Source organism: Panicum virgatum, chromosome 5K (genome assembly GCF_016808335.1).
Source record: "Panicum virgatum strain AP13 chromosome 5K, P.virgatum_v5, whole genome shotgun sequence".
Classification (NCBI taxonomy): domain Eukaryota; kingdom Viridiplantae; phylum Streptophyta; class Magnoliopsida; order Poales; family Poaceae; genus Panicum; species Panicum virgatum.
The window spans coordinates 23,533,171-23,547,038 of NC_053140.1; the positions used below are offsets into that span (position 1 = coordinate 23,533,171).

The window sequence follows — 13,868 nt, forward strand, 5'->3', positions numbered from 1 at the left end:
GAGACACGGAGAACACGGAAAGAAGTCACGGGAACATTTCCTTTTCGTTTTGTTTTGGCCAAAGGATTCCAGCGCATCTAGTAGCTGCTTGCGACTTTGCACTGAAAACAACAAGAGAGATATCCACCCAACACATTTTATGCATTCAACTAGTTTCTAAATTTTTTCCACCCAAAATCTCTAACTTTTCTCACCATGACTTTCGTACGTATCCACCCAACACATTTGATGTGTTTATTTAGGCAACGTCAACATTAATTTAGGAAATATCAATATTTATTGGTCATGGCAAGAGAGGACGATGTGACCAATAATCATGGATCTCATATGGAAAGCCGATTAGCTACAATCGGCAATTAGGAGAGATAATGCATTTCCTTTCTTACTGTGTTGCTTATGAAAATATTAAATTAAGCAATTGACTGATGGAATCCTCCGATACATAATCGAGCATTCTTAGAACTATGATTGGCATGCAAAAAGAAACATTTTTACGTACAACTGATTGAGAGGGGATGGGCATGCATTTCCTCTCTTATTGTGTTGCAGTGTTGCTTGTGGAATATCTAATTGAGCGATTGATTGATTGATTGAAGCGTAGATACTTTTCTTTAGACATGCTATAGCTCGTGTATATAAGTTACGGAGGAGCCCAAATGAAAGAACATGGAACATACACATCTCTAGAATAGGACCATCTTGGTTCATTTACCAACGGAAAGCAGAATGAAATCCGTGTCATCATTTATTTTCCTCCGCCTGGATGTTGGTTATAGCATAGCCTCATCGTGCCGGGGTTAGCATAGCAGCGGTGGTAGGATGTTGGTTAGGTACATTCCAGTCCACTTCGTTCAGAAATAAATATCTTATTTCTTATTTTAGATCACAATATATTTAAACTATTTTAGATAAAATAAGAGTTGATTTGTTGGGTGTGTCTTTTTATAATATATAAGTGTCACGGGGAGAGTACCATTCGTTTAAGCTAACACGAGTGACTCGTGACTCGACCCACCACGATTCCTTATCCGCTCGGCACTCCTCCACCCGCATGTAGCCGCCCAGCACGGCCTCTGCAGTGGCACCGCCTCCCCCTCCCGCGGCACCAGCCCCTGCTCCGCCGCCTGCCACGCCAGCGTCGGATGCCGCGAGGACGCCCCTCTCCCCCGCCTCATCCCCCTTCCCTTCTCCGTCCAAATCTCCGATGAGTGCCCTCGCTCTGCCGCCAGCCACCACCTCGCCGGCGACGCCACCAACACCAGCGAGGACCATCCTCACCTCCCCACCCTTCTCTCCCCCACCCCATCTGCCTCCACCAGTTGCCCCCGCCGCCGGAACCGCCCAACCGGCCTCCACCCCCCAGCGCCGTCGCCGCTAGTGGACGGTTTGACTCATGCATTCAAGCATGGGACTTTTTTTTTTGAAAGGATTAGCATGGAGCTCTTTTACCATAGTTGGAAAGCACAAGTACCGGGAGTATTTCCAAGTACTCTTCTTCTAATTTTTTTCTTACCGTTGATCTGTGAGAAGTAATTTAAAACTCAATTTATAGACTTGAGGATATTATTACAGTAATTGCCCCCTTTCGGTAACCAATCCATTTGGCGCACGTTGCACACGCCGTTGGACATCCCGCTACCGCTCCACTCGTTCGTCGTCTCCAGGCTCCAGCTTCCCCGGGTCTCATCTCGCACCCAACTTTGACTCGTTCTTAGGGAAACCGGTTTGCATACTCACTGAATGCTGCAGCAAAAAATACTATTACTTAATTTGCTTAGCATCGCTGGATCATCGCCGCCATCTTCCCGACGGCCTATGGCCGGCAGTCTGCATCTGCTTGGCACCTGCCGCAGAGAGCGTGCAGTATCCTCTGCACTCTACACCCATTCATGCCTGATCCACATATGACATGGCAGCTTCTACTTATATTATATTTGTACTTTGTATGTTAACATACGAGAACATGGCAGCTTCTACTTATATTTGTACTTTGTATGTTAACATACGAGAACCTTCAAAGAAAGATGATATGGTACCATTCACACACACCGTGCATCCCATCCTACCTTTGATCTGTCAGCCCTTTAACCTTAGAGCTATTATATTCATCACCATCTATGATTACTAGACATTGTTGGCCCTGTACCGCTTCGGTAACTGCCCCGCTGCAGTTACTGCGCGTGCGCGCGGGTTCCCCGATCGTGGGGCCTAGCTGGTGGAGATAGCGATATCTACCGCATTTAATGCGGTTGATTTGGGATAGCCGCGACAAACCCGCCTGTCGTCGTGGCTAAAAAGACGGGCGTGGAGGAGTCCGCTCGGCTCACCTCGCCTTTGCCTTTGCCTACTACCGCCGCCCTGCATCAAAGCCCCAGAGTAGATAGGCGAGAGGAAGAAGAAGTAGTCGCTTTCGTTCGAGCCCTCTCGCCTTTTCGCCGTCGCAATGGTGCAGCTGGTCGATCCCGTGCCATGGGGCAAGTCCATCGCCGACAAGGCGTTCCTGTAGTCACTGGTCGCCACCGGGGTTCTGCCGCCGAACACCGATCCGGGGTCGACGGAGACGGAGCCGAAGCCCCCGAACGGCTACGTTGTCAGCCTGGCACGGCTGCTCGAGCGGGGCTTCGGTGTCCCCACCAGCCGGTTCCGCCGCGCGCTCTGCCGCCACTACGAGGTGGAGCTGCACAACTTCGCCCCTAATGCTGTCTCGTAAGCGACGGTCTTCGTCGCCGTCTGCGAGGGCTACCTGGGGGTGTCGGTGCACTGGGACCTGTGGAGGTACCTGTTCCGGGGAGAGCTCTACACCGAGTCCGTCTCGGTGGGAGTGAGGAGGCCCGTTAGTGCCAGCGGCCTCATGCAACGAGTGTGAGAGTCGAGGAAGGACCTGTATATCCTTGCACGATGACGACGAATAATCATGACTGGGATAAGGCATGGTTCTACCTCCGCAACGACGACGGGCGGCTCCCGGCATACACCGGCAAGATTCTGATGGAGAGGCCAGAGTCTTGGGGATACGGGATGTCATCCCCCGAGTGCCAGGCCAAGCTCAAGGTGCACACCGATGCGCTGCGTCACCTGGCAGGCAAGGGGCCGACGGCGGCCGCCGTCGTCGTGAACTTTCACCGGCGGAGGGTGCTTCCCCTCATGGAGAGGAAGCTTCCTCTCCACAAGCTAATGCCGGAGGCCCCATCCGAGGGCTCAGAGATGATGGAGGAGCCGCTCTCCCATGAGATCGCCGCCCAGAGGGTGGGGCGTACGGTGGCCCCTCCTCCGACCGGCGTCGGAGATCTTTGGGGAATCAAGATGCGCCCCGAAGCGAGGCACATCCAACTGGTAAGATCTGTTTCTAAACATTGGTTGCTTGTGTCGTCCTTATCTTCTGAATTCTGGTCTTGCTCACAGGGGCTGAGCCACCACGGATATACCTCGAATCCTCCGCTCCCTGAGATCTGGGTTGCGAACCACCGGTACGCGGACGCGCGGAAGGACGCGGAGAAGCGGCGCCGCGATAGGAAGTTGAAGGAAAAGGAGACGAGGGAGAAGTTGAACCGGGAGCAAGAGGAGGATGGCCTCTCACCGCTCCCCCATGCCCGAGACTACGCCGGAGCCAGACCTCTCACCCTCGGGGTCTGACGACGTCGATTACTCGATGCCCGAAACCCCCGACACGGAGGCGACCGAAAGCCAAACGTCAGGCCAGCGGCGGGCCGGCACCGAGGCCCTAGCGTTGGTGGTGGGCGAAAGAACGCACGCGCGGACGATGAGCTAGAGGACACCCGCGTGGCCAGGCGTGGAGACCCTCGGATGGGTTACGCCGCCGAGGCATCAAGTTGGCCTAGGTGCGCCGCCCGTCGGCTGCTCGATGGGAGCCGGTGGGACAGCACGAGCCCCAAGGAGCTGCTCGAGGAAGCGCAAGCTGGACTGCCTCGAGGTAAGTACTTCTTCATCCGCTTTCCACTTTCAGTTGGCATCTTTGTTCCTTCTGATTTTGACCGCCCCCCTTGCTTGGCTCAGCCTGAAGGTTACCGCGGCTGCCCCCTTGCTGGCACCTACCAAGGCCCTCAAGTCGGGGGGGACCGCTACGCCGCGCGGCATCGCAGCCCTCGATCGGAAGGCCTCGGACGGCGGAGGAGATCGTCGCGCAGTACCGGGCGGCAATGGTCCGGGGGCCGAGATGGGCCGAGCGCAGTTGGGTGCAGGAGGACACTGTCCGGCCGGGTGTTGAGGAAGAGGCCGACCAAGGCAGCGCAGAAGATACCGCCCGACCGAACGCCGGTGGAAAAGGGAGGACTGGCAGGGCCGCGTCAGAGCGGTCCACCGGCCAGGTGGAAGAACATACCCCCGTCCCCGGCCAGGTGGAAGAAAATACCCCCATCCCCGGCGAGGAGGCCGCAACGACGGCGGCGGAGGAGATGGCGGCGCCGGAGCGGTTCGAGAGCCCAGGAGAGGTCGCCTCGAACGCCGCGCTCGGCGAAGCCAGCACCAGCGGCCGCATCGCTGTTGCATCCGAGGGTGACCTCGGGGCCGGACCGTCCGAGCAGCCCAGCGAGGGGATAAGCTGGACGATTGTCCATCCCGGGGTCCCCGAGGATTTTGTTCGCGCTAAGCACGAAGAAGATGAGATCTGCCAAGCGCAACTCGATCACGGCGATGAGATGGACACCGACATCCAGCGCGTCCTGCAGCTTCACTGGCAGGAGAAGCATAACGTCAACAGGGTAGGTGCCCTTCCTGCTCTTGTTTGTTTCTGATTATGTTTGCATGTTGTCTGCTCATGTCCTTTATTTGTAGCAGCAGATGATTCTGTCAAGGGACAAGAGCGTCAAGCTGGCCCAGTTGTATTCCAGGGTGGTCTAGCTTGAAAGGTAGAGTGCCAGCCTGGGTTTGTAGCTGAACGAAGCCTCCACCCAGGCATCCAAAATGGAGGCACAAGCTCGTGGGCTGGAGCTCAAGCTCACCCGTGCCAACGGCGAGCGCGACGCGCAGAGGGCCACAGCCGAGCAGAAGGCCAAGGAGGCTGAGCTGCAAGTGGCCGCGCTGCGCGAGAACGTGGTGGCGCTCGCGGCGAGGGCGGCTCGGTCCCAGCACCAAGAGGCCGCCATCGAAGCGCTTACCGATACCCTCGTGCAGAATGATACTCTCCTCGAGGTGCAGGGGGATGCCCTCCACAGCGCAGTGACCGCCCTAGAAGAAAGGGGGGGCCTCTGTGTCAGCGCTCCTGCAACAGGTCGATGTCGCGCAGGCGGAGCTGAATGAGGAGAGGAGGCGCGCCGAGGGTAAGTATCGAAATTGGCTTTAGTTGACTAGGTTTTGTCGAGACTTATCTTCGTTTCCGCTCAGAGCTGCAGAAGGCGGTGGTGGAGGAGACCGCGGCGAAGGAGGCCCTCCAAGTCGCATACTCGTTGGTGCAGAAGGACTACGAGGACCTGGAGGGAGCTGCTGTGGCCGCGTGCCAAGGAGTCGAGGGCGAGGGCGGCTCGTTGGGCAGCTTGCTGGCCAGTCGCCTGAGGTCCCTGGGCGACCGGGTGGATCAAAAGGCCACCAGAGAAGAAATTCAACAGAACAAGGGCCCAAACCACAACTATTAGTAAGTGGACACCAGAAGCAGCCCAACCCAAGAAGGAGAAGGTCGGTGGGCCCACTAGGAGGCCGGCCGACCTGCCCATGGGCCCCACCGCCTTAAGTCTTCGACGTGGCAGCTCCTCCTTGGATGATGATGTCGGTTCAATGTGGTTCATGCACAATTCCCGGCCGAGGAGAGGGTGGCTCCCCTCTATATATATGAGGGGAGGGGCTCCATTTCAAGCAACTCATCCATCAAGCCAACACACATCATCCAAGCAATCAAGCTACTCTCTCAAGATGTAGTTCATCTTCTTTTGTAGAGGTCTTAGGACTAGAGGAGTTCGGATTCGAGTCGTAGTTCGAGGTCTTAGAATCTTCTTGGAGAGTCCAGTATGTCTTTTACATTCTCTTTATGTAATTCTCTGAGTTTGTACTAGATGCTTATTTATTTATTCAGTACTTTGGTTCATATACTTTTGTTGTGTATGTGATCCTTCTTGTGAGTTATGATTGTCTTGAGTGATTCATATGCATAGACTACTTCGTGTATCATGGCTTTGTTTCATCTTTCTTAATTGGGCGCTCTAGAACTAAGGCCCCGGATAGACAAGGGTGTCCTTGCGCAAGGCTAGAGTGGTGCTCGTTAGGGCAGGTGTGGTGCTGGGTTGATGACCATGTTTGAATACGACTCTATCCCACGGTTTGTAGAGGTAGCCAGCAGGTGATGACAGCCTTGTCCGAGCCCGAGTAATCCTCCACGTTCGGATAGAGGAGTAGGAGGTACATAAAGCCGTCGGATGATCAGGCTCCTCCTATTCATCTGGATGCGGTCTCCCTAATCCATTGATCAGGCTTTTCCTTTGCTTATGAATGACTCAGTTCGGTTTGCTCATGAGAGTACGATAGATTATGGCTCTAGTTACCCTTGATCTTGCTCTTTCCTTTCCTAGGCATATTATCTAGTTGTGCTTGTGAGTTCACTACCCCCTTTACCATGAATATTATTCCTCTGTTTGGATCATTGACATTAATCCATAGTTGTTCCTCCTAACTTAATTAAATTCTATACACCGCCGCCTTCTCTGCGGAAATATAAATGACACCCCGGGTTACTCTCGGGTAAAATATTACGGCGGTACTCCGTGCACTTGCGGATTTATTCGTGGCCCATGAAATACCTGTCACCCCATTGACGTCTGCGGACGCCATCGCTGATTTCCAGTGGTGATGTTGGTAGGTGTCAACAACGATGACGCCAAGGTTGATGCTATGGAGCAAGCTGATGTAGTTGTCGAGGGCGCCGCCTCCGCCTTGGCCGAGCTTTTCGAAAGTGAGCTCCTCCCCGGCACCGTGGATGACGAGGACGAGTGTGCGCGCGGTGGAGAAGGGGACCTATAGATAGCCTGGGCTATGGGGCCCAAGTAGATAAGTTAGGACTTTGTCTTGATTTTATTTTCCTATGTAAAGGAACAAAGTCGTAATCTTAACGGTGCGCCCGCTCAAGACCTTTGTGTGTTTGCGCATCATTTTTTCTACTATTTTTTCGTGCTCTCGTGTGCTGCTTAAATAAACTTCTGCAAGGATTTTTGCGTTCATAAGCTACTTAGGCGCAGGGAGGTGACCGGGGATGCCGTGTTCCGGAGGCGTAGGCGGTTCCGCGGCTCAGCCGGCCTTGTGCCATAGTTGCTTACGCCTTGCGGCTGTTTTTCTAAGTGTTCGAGAGGCTTAGATACGAAAATTTTTCGGAAAAACAACGACATTTTGGGGACTTTCTGGGGTTCCCCCCATTGTAGCCCCCGAGGGAGGCTTGGCTTTGCCGAGGGCAAAGCCAAGGCTCTCTCAATGTTGTGCACGCATCCGAGCCCCCAAGGGTTCGATGATTCTTGAGAAATTTGTAAGTAAAGCATACTTCTTTATTATCTCGGGAATTTAAAATACGAGTACAAAGTATGTACAATTAGCTTGGAATTTCAAGGATAGAAACGGCGTAGCTGCTGAATGTTCCAAGCGTTGGTAAAGACTTCGCCCTTCTCGTTAGCTAGCTTGTAGGTGCCGGGCATGAGGACCTCCACAACGATGTACGGGCCTTCCCATGGCAGGCTAAGCTTGTGGCGCCCTCGGCTATCTTGCCGAAGCCTCAACACAGGTCTCCCTTGTTGAGGTCCTGATGTCGAACTCTCTGCGCCTGATATCTTCGCAGAGACTGTTGGTAACGCGCTGAGTGTAGGACCGCCACGTCTCGAGCCTGGTCCACCTAATCCAGCGAGTCCTCGCGGGCTTGCTGGTTCTGCTGCTCTTGGTAGGCTTTGAGACTCGGGGACCCATACTCCATGTCAGTGGGGAGGATAGCCTCAGCGCCATAGACGAGGAAGAATGGGCTGAAGCCCGTTGCTCGACTCGTTGTCATTCTTAGACTCGAGATGACCGAGGGAAGCTCTGTGAGCCATCTCCGGCCAAACTTGTTCAACTTGTTGAAGATTCTTGGCTTGAAGCCTTGCAGGATCATGCCGTTGGCACATTCTACTTGGCCATTTGTTTGTGGATGTGCCACAGCCGACCAATCCACACATATGTGATAGTCATCGCAGAACTTTAAGAACTTCTTCCCTGTGAACTGGATGCCATTTTCCGTTCTGATCGAGTTCGGGACCCCGAACCTGTAGATTATGTCGGTGAAGAACTACACGGCCTGCTCGGATTTGATCCTGGCGATGGGTCGAGCCTCGATCCACTTGGAGAACTTGTCGATTGACACCAGCAAGTGGGTGAAGCCCCCGGGCACTTTCCGCAATGGTCCGACGAGGTCCAGTCCCCATACAGCGAAAGGCCATGTAATGGGGATGGTTTGTAGAGCATGAGCGGAAGGTGCGTCCGACGGGCGTAGAACTGGCAACCCTCGCAAGTCCGCACAATCTCCATGGCATCGGTGACTGCTGTGGGCCAGTAAAAGCCCTGCCTAAATGCGTTGCCCACGAGGGTGCGTGGCACCGTGTGATGGCCGCAGGCTCCGGCGTGGATGCCCCGAAGCAGCTCCCTACCCTCGGGAATGGGGATGCAACATTGTAGGACTCCCAATGGGCTGTGTTTGTACAGTTGCCTGTCGATTAAGGCGAAAGACTTGGCCCGCCTGGTGATGCGCCGCGCCTGAGCGCGATCCGAGGGTAGCACGCCTCGGTTGATCCAGTCGAGATACTAGTCGCTCCAGTCTCGCAGAAACGGAGCCTCGTCAATTTGCATTGGCTCGGCCTCGTCCACCTAGGAGGTCTCGGTCTCCATCTCCATGGCCTCAGACTCGTCTGTCGGGGGGTTCCCGACCAAGGGCTCGGCGGACAAGGTGCCCGACTCCGCCGGATCCTTGAAATCGACGGATGGTTTGGCGAGGTCGGGGGCAAAGAAGTTCGGGGGAACGGTGGTCCGCCCAGACACAATCTTAGCCAGCTCGTCCGCATCCTCATTGTACCTGCGTGGGATGTGGTTGAGTTCTAGGCCGTCAAACTTGTCATCGAGGTGGCACACCGCATTGCAGTATGCCTCCATCTTTAAGTCGTGACAGCTAGACTCCTTCATCACCTCGTCAATGACGAGAAGAGAGTCACCCCGCACGTCGAGGCGCTTGATGCCAAGTTTGATGGCGATGCGGAGGCCATTGAGGAGGGCCTCGTACTCCGCCATATTGTTGGACGCTGGGAAGTGGAGGCGGACCACATAGCGCATGTGCACTCCGAGGGGCGACGTAAAAAGGAGGCCAGCGCCTGCGCCGGTTTTCATCACCGACCCATCGAAGTACATGGTCCAACACTCCGCTTGAATTTGTGGTGGGGGCAGCTGAGTGTCGGTCCATTCAGCGACGAAGTTGGCCAAGATTTGGGATTTGATCGCCTTGCGAAGCGCATAAGTGAGAGCTTCTCCCATTAGCTCCACTGACCACTTGGCAATCCTACCCGTGGCTTCCCTATTGTGGACTATCTCTCCCAAGGAGAAGGACGAGACCACGGTGACGGGATGGACCTCAAAGTAGTGGCGCAGCTTGCGCCGAGCCAGGACCACTGCATATAGCAGCTTCTGGATCTGTGAATATCGCGACTTGGTCTCGGATAGCACTAAACTGATGTAGTACACCGGCCGTTGGACAGGCAGAGCATGTCCTTCCTCTTGTCTTTCCACAACAATTGTTGCGCTGACCACTTGGGTCATCGCTGCTACGTATAGGTAGAGGGGCTCGCTGCCTATCGGCGGTGTCAGGATGGGGGCATGAGTGAGCGATGCCTTTAGCCTATCGTGGACTTCCTGAGCCTCGAGGGTCCACGAAAAGTGCTCGGTTTTCCTCAGGAGTCGGTACAGAGGCAAGCCTTTCTCACCGAGGCGTGAGATGAAACGGCTAAGGGCTGCCAGGCAGCCCATGACTCTCTGTACCCCCTTTAAGTCTCGGATCGGCTCCATCCGTTTGATGGCTGAGACTTTCTCAGAGTTGGGCTCGATGCCTCACTGGGAGACGATGAAGCCCAAGAGCATGCCTCGAGGCACCCCGAACACGCATTTTTCAAGGTTGAGCTCTACCCTCTTGGCTCTAAGGCAGTCGAACGCGATCTTGAGATCGGCTACCTGGTCGTCGGCCTTCCTGGATTTTACAATGACGTCATCGACATATGCTTCTACGTTCCGCCCGATATGGCCCCCAAACACGTGGAGCATATACCGCTGGTATGTAGCTCCGGCGTTTCTAAGGCCAAATGACATCGTGACATAGCAGTACATGCCAAAGGGTGTGATAAAAGAAGTCGCGAGCTGGTCGGATTCTTTCATCTTTATTTGGTGGTAACCGGAGTAAGCATCAAGAAAGGATAAAAGTTCACATCCCGCAGTTGAATCAACGATTTGATCAATTCGTGGCAAAGGAAAGGGAACTTTCGGACATGCTTTATTTAAACTAGTATAATCTATGCACATCCTCCATTTTCCATTCTTTTTCTTAACTAATACAGGATTAGCTAGCCACTCGGGATGGAATACCTCCTTGATGAATCCGGCCGCCAAAAGTTTGTGCACCTCCTCGCTGATCACTCGGCGCTTGAGCTCGTCGAAGCGTCGCAGGCGCTCTTGGAGTTGGGCTGGATGTCAAGGGAGTGCTCGGCGACCTCCCTCGGTATGCCAGGCATGTCCGAGGGGCTCCACGCGAAGATGTCAGCGTTGGCACAGAGGAAGTCACCGAGCACCACTTCCTATTTGCTGTCGAGGGTGGCGCTGACCTTCAACACCTTGTCGTCGGGCAGTTCGGGTCGAGGGGCACCTTCTTGACACCCTCGGTAGGTTTGAAGCTGGCTGCGTGTCGGTGCGAGGAGTCCATGGCTTCGCTCGCCATTTTCTCCAAGCTGGCAGCGAGGGCCTCGTCCTCTGCTTGGGCCTCGGCACACTCGACGCATTCGACGTCGCACTCGTAGGTGTGCTCGAACGACGGGCCGACGGTGATGACGCCCTTCGGACCCGGCATCTTCTTTTAAGGTAGGTGTAGTTGGGGACCGCCATGAACTTGGCGTAACATGGCCGTCCTAGTATGGCGTGGTACGCTCCACGAAACCCCACTACCTCGAAGGTGAGTACCTCCTTGCGGAAGTTGGCCGGCGTGCCAAAGCAGACGGGCAGGTCGATCTGTCCGAGGGTTGGAATTGTTTTCCCGGCGTGACGCCGTGAAACGGCGACACGCTTGGGCGTAGCCTGTCCAAGCTGATCCTCATGAGCTCCAAGGTGTGCACGTACATGATGTTGAGGCTACTGCCCCCGTCCATGAGCACCTTGGAGAACCGGGCGTTGCCGATGATCGGATCCACGACGAGCTGGTACTGACCCGGATTCGGGATGTAGTCGGGGTGGTCTTCGCAGCTGAAGGAGATGGTGTCCTCCGACTAGTCGAGGTAGGATGGCATAGCCCTGCTGATGGAGAAGACCTCTCAGCGCTCTCGCTTGTGTTGTCGAGTGGTCATATTCGCCATTGGTCCGCCAAAGATGAAGAACACATTCTCCACCGAGGGGAAACCATCGCCGCCCTTGTCCTCCTCATCCTTCTTCTTAGCCTCGTCCTTGCGGCCGAGACGGTTGAAGTATTTGCGGAGCATGTCACACTCCTCGAGGGTGTGTTTAACCGTGCCCCTATGATAAGGGCACGACTTCTTTAGCATGTTGTCGAATAGGCCGCCGCCTCGAGGGCGTCCTCGGGGACCGTTGTGATCAGGGGTGACGGCGAGGGCCTTGTCGGAGTCTTCCTCCTGCCCCTGACCGCACTAGTTTGGTGGGCCCTTCTTCTTCTTCCTGCCCCGCTTGGGCTTCTTCGCGAGGCTCTTGGTCTTGCTGTCCTCCGCGGGCGCTTCTCCCTTGCGATTGCCCTTCTCGCCATCGAAGATAGCACCGATCGCCTCCTCGCCGGAGGCGAAGTTAGTTGCTACGTCAAACAACTCATTCGCGCTGGAAGGTGTGTTCCGTCCCAACTCGTGTACGAGATCCCTGCTCGTTGTGCCCAAATGAAAGGTACTAATGATTTCGGAGTTGGTGACGCTAGGGAGCTCGGTGCACTGCTTGGAGAAGCGTCGGATGTCGTCTCGCAACGGCTCGTCGGGTTGCTGATGGCACCCTCGGAAAGTTGCCCACGAAGGTTCTGACCAGGTCGAACCAATCGTGGATCTAATTGGCGGGAAGATATTCGAGCCACGTGCGCGCGGAATCCGCAAGGTGAAGAGGAAGTTGCGAATGTTGACGGCGTCATCAGTTGCACCACCTAGCTGGCATGCCAGGTGGTAGTTGTTGAGGCAGAGCCTGGGATCCGTCTCTCCTGAGTATTTGGTGAGGGTGGTAGGCTGCCGAAAGCGTGGGGAAAACGGAGCAGCACGGATTTCCCGGCTGAACACACGAGTGCCCGGGGGGGCTCCGGTGATGGGCTCCTATCCTCCTTGCTATCGTAGCGACCACCGTGTTGAGGGTGGTAGCCATGAACGGCACCGTCCTTCTTCTTCTGGTTCAGGATATTACGGGCATCGCCGTTGTAGGCGTTGTCGCGCGTGTCCCGGAGGCACTCCTTTGCGGGGGGCAACTTGACACGGTCATGCACCATGGGTGCCTTTGTCCCGCCCGCCGTCGGGGTGTGCACTGAGACCTCGCGATCTTGCTGTGCAGCCCCACCAGCTCTCGTCGAGCGCATACGAGACACAGAACTTTCGACCTGCTGTACCGCAGCATCCTCGAGGAGGGCTTGTGCTTCCTTGCGCAGATTGCGACCCTCGGGCATAGAGGGCTCGGGCATAGCGTGGAGTAAAATGGCCGCAGTGGTGATCTTTTGCCTGGCCCTGTTCAAGGCCGGGGGGCTTTCTTCGCCGCCATCCACCATGATCCACTCCCGGGCAACGCGTCCCACCTCCCGAGCTCCCGCACCACGGCCAGGACATCCCTGCTCGAGCGCAATGCGCAGCTTCTGCGTTTGCCGACACTCCTCCTCGAGCTTGGCCTCAAGCTCCTGGAGTTGCGCCAGCTGTGCTTGCTGTAGTTCTGAGTTTACCGAGGCGGACGGTCCGGGCGCCGCAGTCGCTCCTGGGGCGGCTATCGCGGCATGCGCCGCGTCTGCTGCGTCGTCGTTGGGCCCCCCCTAGCTCGGCGCTGAAGCATTTCCGAGTTGGATCGCAGTCCCCCTCGCTGGAGTCGTCGAAACAGGTGAGGCAATAGTCTGTCGCAGCCTGAAATGATAAAAAAGGCTCCGAGATCACAGATCCCGGAGTAGTCCCACTCTGGGGTCTCATGACTGTGCACGGGGACGGATCCCTCGTCTGCAAAGTCGGGGTATGAGTTGTCAGGTGTTGATGCGATGAGGTTGCGTGCCGAGAGCAAATAATGCCCGGGCAAGTCCTCGTACGTGCTCATGTTGGTGCTGACAGATGACGTGTGGGTCTTGGCAGGAGCTCGCATCCTGTAAGGGTACAGCGGCGGCCTGGACGCGTCCCCCTCCGTCAGTGTCGTTGTTGCCTTTGGTAGTGAAGAGGTGGTGTCCTTCACCGTGGCATCAGGTTGTGGCACGCTAGCTTCGACCCATGTAGGGGAGTTAAGGCGAGCCGTCCTGCGTCGTTCCATGCACGCTCGTCGTGCGCGCTGGCCCGAGCGCCTCCGGTGCCGAGGCTGTGGCGCTGGAGCGTCGGGGTCGGTTCTGGGCGGGAGGAGCTCCAGGTCGCAACCGTTGCCAGTTGCCCTGAACTCGAGACTCCCGAACCATATCACCGTGCCTGCCGAGAGCGGGCACGACTCGTCCGCCATCTAGAGATCAAATGGGA

General features: G+C 55.7%; 1 long non-coding RNA gene across 1 annotated transcript; it reads left to right on the plus strand.

The window, feature by feature from the left end:
• The first annotated feature begins 1,091 nt into the window (after nucleotides 1-1,091).
• LOC120709487 lies at nucleotides 1,092-2,042 on the plus strand. The gene is made up of 2 exons (XR_005689691.1): nucleotides 1,092-1,486; nucleotides 1,573-2,042. It is a non-coding gene; the product is annotated as an uncharacterized LOC120709487 (long non-coding RNA).
• Nucleotides 2,043-13,868: the final 11,826 nt, after the last annotated feature.